Source organism: Manduca sexta, unplaced genomic scaffold (genome assembly GCF_014839805.1).
Source record: "Manduca sexta isolate Smith_Timp_Sample1 unplaced genomic scaffold, JHU_Msex_v1.0 HiC_scaffold_1064, whole genome shotgun sequence".
Classification (NCBI taxonomy): domain Eukaryota; kingdom Metazoa; phylum Arthropoda; class Insecta; order Lepidoptera; family Sphingidae; genus Manduca; species Manduca sexta.
Window position 1 is genome coordinate 1 of NW_023591892.1, and position 6,011 is coordinate 6,011.

The following is a 6,011-nucleotide window of genomic DNA, read 5'->3' on the forward strand; positions in this document are numbered from 1 at the left end:
CCGGAACCAATTCTGATATCATAGTAGGATTAATTTCTACCTTTCCTTTTGATTTTTTGTCCTTTCCTTTATCTTTACTTTTGCATAATTACGAATATTAGTGAAGCCAAGACTATGAGCACAAACAATCCTTTCTGATGGGTCTTATTTTATGAGTCTGGTATTTATATGAATTAATAACACGGGAACAATTAACTTTTGTAAAATTCTAGTCCCCATGATGATAAAATGTATCACTTTGCATTTATCATCGAAATTTTATAAATAACTACAAGATAACCTGTATTTTTTTTTGACATTGATATTTACATATTTCGATAACGTTTAGTTATTTGCTTTATCTGCGTAGAATTGCGAAGAATACGAGTTTTAACGAGAAATTATTAAAAGTAAAGATTATTTTGTTAAATTTTTATAGTCCTTAAAATATTTTATTGAACTAAATATAGCATTGCCACTAAGCTCAGTATAAAATAATAAAACGCAACCTGTTTACGTTTAGGACTTTTAGAAAATTATTAAATACATCTTTCAAGACATGTAATTGTTTATGTATTAGAAATAGCTCAGGTACTGTTTTTTTTTCCAACAATATGAAAAAGATTATAAAACCGATTTTTAGGTTATGTTTTTATTTTAGATGTTAACAAGAGATTTGTGTCTTTTGATGAGGCTGTGGCCCAGAGAAGAGCTGAAGCACGACGTAGTTTTGTCGTCCAAGTCAATTCCGAGGCATCATTCAATGAGTTATATGGCTATTGTTCAAAATATGCCAGCATCAATGGTGTTCATCATTACAAAAACTCTGTCGGAGAGGTAATTTACTAGTTGTACTGCTTAGCACATATTTCAGCTAACCTACTGAATGTGTATTTAGCAATAACCGCCCAAATAAGGCTCTAAATATAAGAGCATTATTGTATATTATATTTTTCTGTGAGGTACACAGTAGTGATAAAATCACATAAAGAATAACTAAAATCCTGTCTTTCAGCATTTCATGCTCGTCGAATTTGCATCAGAAGACAATCTCAAGGAAGTTATCCGGTCATGCAGTGTACATCAAAAAGACATTGATGTCATGGCACTACAATCGCCATTTGTATGGTTTCGCAGTTAATGACAAGAAGGGTGCAATAGTACCAAACGCAACACTATCCTGCATCAACGGCACTGAGGAGGTGGATGAGGATGTCCTGTTTGAACAGCTAATAAACTGTAACAGTGTGTCGGAACAGATACAAACTCTTTATGATAAGACTGCTCTGAATGATTTGGGTGTACGGCTGAGGTATATGGTGGCAAGACAAGTGAGTTAAATACTGCCGTGCTAAGCTCAAAAAAATCAAAATCTTGGTTTTTATGTTGTCAGATAGCTTAACGATATACCCATCCAATGAACTTACTTAAATGTTGGTATCTTGCTTAGAACTTGTTAAAAAAAGAGTATTTCTATCTCAGTTTTACATAAAAAATGATTAAACTATATTTAAATAACTTCAACTATCTTGAAATAAGGTTTCACTAACATACTGCTTTTGTGCTTAGCACAGCAGAATAAATCATTTTAACTCATAAGGAACTACACAAATGAGTATATAATGTGTTCTGTATTGTAAAACAATTCTTTAGTCACATATTTTTTCTTTTTTGAATCTATGACTTTATTTTATGTGGACCGGGGTTGTACAGCCTAAAAAGATTTCACATTAAATGTATGAAAAATATAAATAAATGTTTTTTCCAGCTAGAAACTGTTTTTGAGAGTATGTATGCAAATGTAGCAGTGAGGCCATTTGATCTTCTGTAAAATGGTTTTGGAAAAATGGGCTGTGATTTGATTTAGTTCTCACAAATGTTGTGACTGATGAAATGGTAATTTTGTGTTTTATTTTTACAATAATGTTACAGTAGCTTTAATATTCCATATACAAAGCTTAAATTACATAGATTATAGTCAGTATCTAATATCATGCTATAAAATTTTAACTTAATTTATTATACACACAATATTTGAGATTGTTTTCACACATAATGTTTATAAACTAAGTTTACTAACATACTCTTAAAGAGATTTTCCTCAGACTAGATCATTAAATCCATGAAGATGTGCCTCAATAATTTCCTATTCATTCAGTGTGCATGAGCACATAAGTGCACACGCACACTATAATGGATAGTGTTAGGAAAAGGGCTTGGATTAGTTTCCTGACCCTTCAACATCCCTAGCTACACCTCCACTCAAAATGTGGTTGGGCGCGCCTTTATGGATGACATGACCTATATTAGTCAAAATTATTTTTCATAAATTAATTGTAGAGTGACCCTTCCAAACGACTGATATTCCAAGAGAAGAAATGCGAAGGCGGCCGCAGCCCCTGGCAACGCACATGGAGCTAGTGGCGGAAACATTGAGTTGTGAGTGCCAGGGGCTACCCGTGTGCATCGTATACTACATGCTAGGGTGCCCATAGTGAAGTTTGCACATTACTTCACCGATATGGAATGTGACTTGTGCTATAATAATGTGTAGGTACATATGTGACTATAATAATATGTAATTAAATAATTTATTCTTATTTTAGTTCTTTTAAATTTGTGCATTGTTTCCTGAATCAAAATTATCCTCCAACATTTGAGTGACAGATTGTTGATTTTATCTTAGATCTGGGGTGTACATGTCAGAGCTACTTTGGATGTACGGCACACTGGATCCGCGCGTACGGCCCCTGACGTTCGTGGTACGCCGCTGGGCACAGACGGTGGGCTCACAAATATCCACCCTGGCAGGTGGATCACCAACTTTCCTTTAACACTGATGGTGCTGTTCTTTCTGCAGCAGAAGACTAAGGATGGCAGCATGTTGCCATCATTTAAGACACTCTTCCAGAAAGCAGGTGCGTGTTGAAAAATATAAGGCATGTTTAATATTTTTTGGGAATGTTTAATAATTGGTCATGCTCAACTGCTTTCTATTATTTTTAATTTAATGTGAGACAACAGCAAATACATACTATCCAAATTAGAATTAGTTATTAAATAACTATAATTTTCTCATAATTAGGTAAAGAAGACATCAGAATAGCAGAGGAGAATCTGAACTGCACCTTTCTGCGCGACCTGAACAAGCTTCCGGCAGAAACATATGGACAGAGTGACGCTAGTCTCTTGAGGCGCTGCTGCTCCAGTTCTTCGAGTTCTATGCTCAGTTCGACTTCGAAGACAAGGCCATATCGATCATCGAAGGAATTCCAGTTAGAAAGCCTAACAACTTAGCGTTATATATCGTCAATCCCTTAGAACAAGCATTGAATGTAAGCAGAAATGTCAGCTTTGAAGAATGTGAAAGGCTTAAGTTAGAAGTAAGAAACGCGGCGTGGCAACTAGACGCAGGGTACGACAGAGAGAAATCTGATGACTGGGGTCTTGTGGCCTTTACTTGAGAAAAAAAGGCAGCAAGGAGTCTTAAAAGACTGCTCAAAGTCGGCAACTCACAACGCCTTGTGTCTGTCAAAGATTTGTTCAATGAAGATGAAGAAAATGAGAAGAATGGGAAAAGCAAGACTAAATTAACAAAAAAGAGTGATAAAGATGGAAATGTAAAGGAAGTTAAAGAAACGCTTTCACAAATATATGGGAAGAATAAAGAACAGAAGATGAAATTCAAAAACAGTCACATAGCAAGTGAAGTGTACAGAATAAGACGGATAAGAGTGTGTGACGTGTAGTGTAGCATGGCTAGTTTCCTGATATTTTTGCGGTGTAGCGACTGCAATACGACCGTCATTTGTCACTGAAAACAAGACTGCATGGTTTCCTAATGTTTTATGTCCATTTTGAAATAGTGTTTTGATGAGTCATATTGCAGTATTTAAATGCAATGTAATGAGGAATCTAAGCTTTAGTATTGTTTGTATATATTTCCAAATAAATCACAAGTATGATTTGATATTTGCTGCACAGATTTAAATGACGATGGATATTTGCATGTAAAAAGAATTTCAATTGTTGTATAATTCATTTTGATATATTGTATTATGGCTCAATGGGAATGAAACAAACAATATCTTCATTCTTCCTTTATATTTATTTATTTTTATTATATGTATTTTGATAGTATAATATTGGTTCTGTATCGTATTGTCCCTGTACCGGGCACGCGGCTGCTCCACTGATAAGACGACTTTCGTTCATCATGCAGGCCTACAGCTTTGTAGACTTCATGGTTCACATACCTCCTTTAATTTTATTAAATGTGCACTACATAGGTTCCCCCGCCGTTTTGTTTACCTAATTAAGGACCAAAAACTTGATTGATTTGGCCAAATATATGTATAATGATATAAATTGTATTCTTTTGATTTTCATAACTTACCAAAAAGCGTTTGTAAATTGTTGGTGATGTTATAGCTCGAATGATTGTAAGGTAAGAAAATACAAGATTCGTATGTTCAGTTATTTTATTTAGATTGTTTGTAAATAAACTTTTAGATATAAAACAATTGAATTATTTTAGTCCCCCTCACATATGCTCTCATGTGGTGTATTACAGCGTGCCACAGGATCAATATTTATTACGGTGATTAATTACTAATTTTATTTAATTACATAAAACTAAATATATATAGTGTATTTAATCGATTTTATCACAAAATAGAGCTATGAATGAAGTCATTAATAAATACTATACAACTTACGTCTCACACATAAAAAAAGAAAATAATACATATGGGGCATTCCACGTGAAGCGGGCACGAAAAAAAACTTGATGTCTCAGATTTTCGTAATATTTGATTATGTTATACCTGTATATGTCCTCGATCCAGATACAAAATATTATTAAAGTATAAAGCCTGGTAAGCGAGTTAAAGGACTTTGAAGTTTTGACTGGCCGGCTGGTATACGCCACTTCGAATCCAATTATCAAGTTTTTAAATGTTACAATAAAATAAATAAAGCAATGAAATAAATACTTCATTTAATGAGCTTTTTTATTGTATTTTTGGAAATTGTAAAATGATTTTTATATTACTGACGGTGCACAACAACATTTTAAAAAGATTTAATTGTATTAACTTGTTATATTTCAAACAGGATTGTGGTAAAGATGCAGAATTTCATTTTCGTGCCACTTCACATGGCAGAAGGGCAATTTGACGGTCTCGGTGGTAACCTAAAACGCCTGGAGACGCAGGCTAGTTTACATAACGCATCAAACAAAGCCATCACGATACCCGACCGCTTATACATATAGGCTAGAACATCAATGCCACAAACTCATATTTATTATTACTACTATTATTTATTATTATTATTCATATATATTTTAATGTTTCAAACTTGTATTTCACAAAGTTGGCATATTTATATAATAACTTTTTTCTACTAAAATAGCCAATATTGTATATAGAATATCCTTGCCAAGTTTCAAATATTGTTGTGCACCGTCAGTAATATAAATATATTTTTTTATATTATAATCAGATGTAATTGAATCGTTAGAGCGATGCAAAACATGATAAAATACTCTAATCGAAAGTATTTAGTTTAATTGAAACTTTTTACTACTTCGCTCTTTCTGGCGACCGCCGCGCTTCGGCACTGTAATCGGTCTAGCTCCTAAACTACTTCTCAGCCCATTATGAAACTTCGCAGGATTATCTATACAATAGTAGCTATTTTTAGAAAAAATAAAAATATATAAATATGCCAACTTTGTAAAATGCAAGTTTGAAACTTTCAAAACACATTTTTTCAAAGAAAAACATTTTTCAATTTCCAAAAAATACAATAAAAAAGCTCATTAAATGAAGTATTTATTTCATTCCTTTATTTATTTTATTGTAACATTTAAAAACTTGATATTTGATTCGAAGTGGCGTATACCAGCCGGCCAGTCAAAACTTCAAAGTCCTTTAACTCGCTTACCAGGCTTTATACTTTAATAATATTTTGTATCTGGATCGAGGACATATACAGGTATAACATAATCAAATATTACGAAAATCTGA

At 33.2% G+C, this 6,011-nt stretch overlaps 1 pseudogene; it reads left to right on the forward strand.

Annotated features, from left to right (window-relative positions):
* Positions 1-502: 502 nt before the first annotated feature.
* Positions 503-3,728, forward strand: LOC119191123 (annotated as a pseudogene).
* Positions 3,729-6,011: the final 2,283 nt, after the last annotated feature.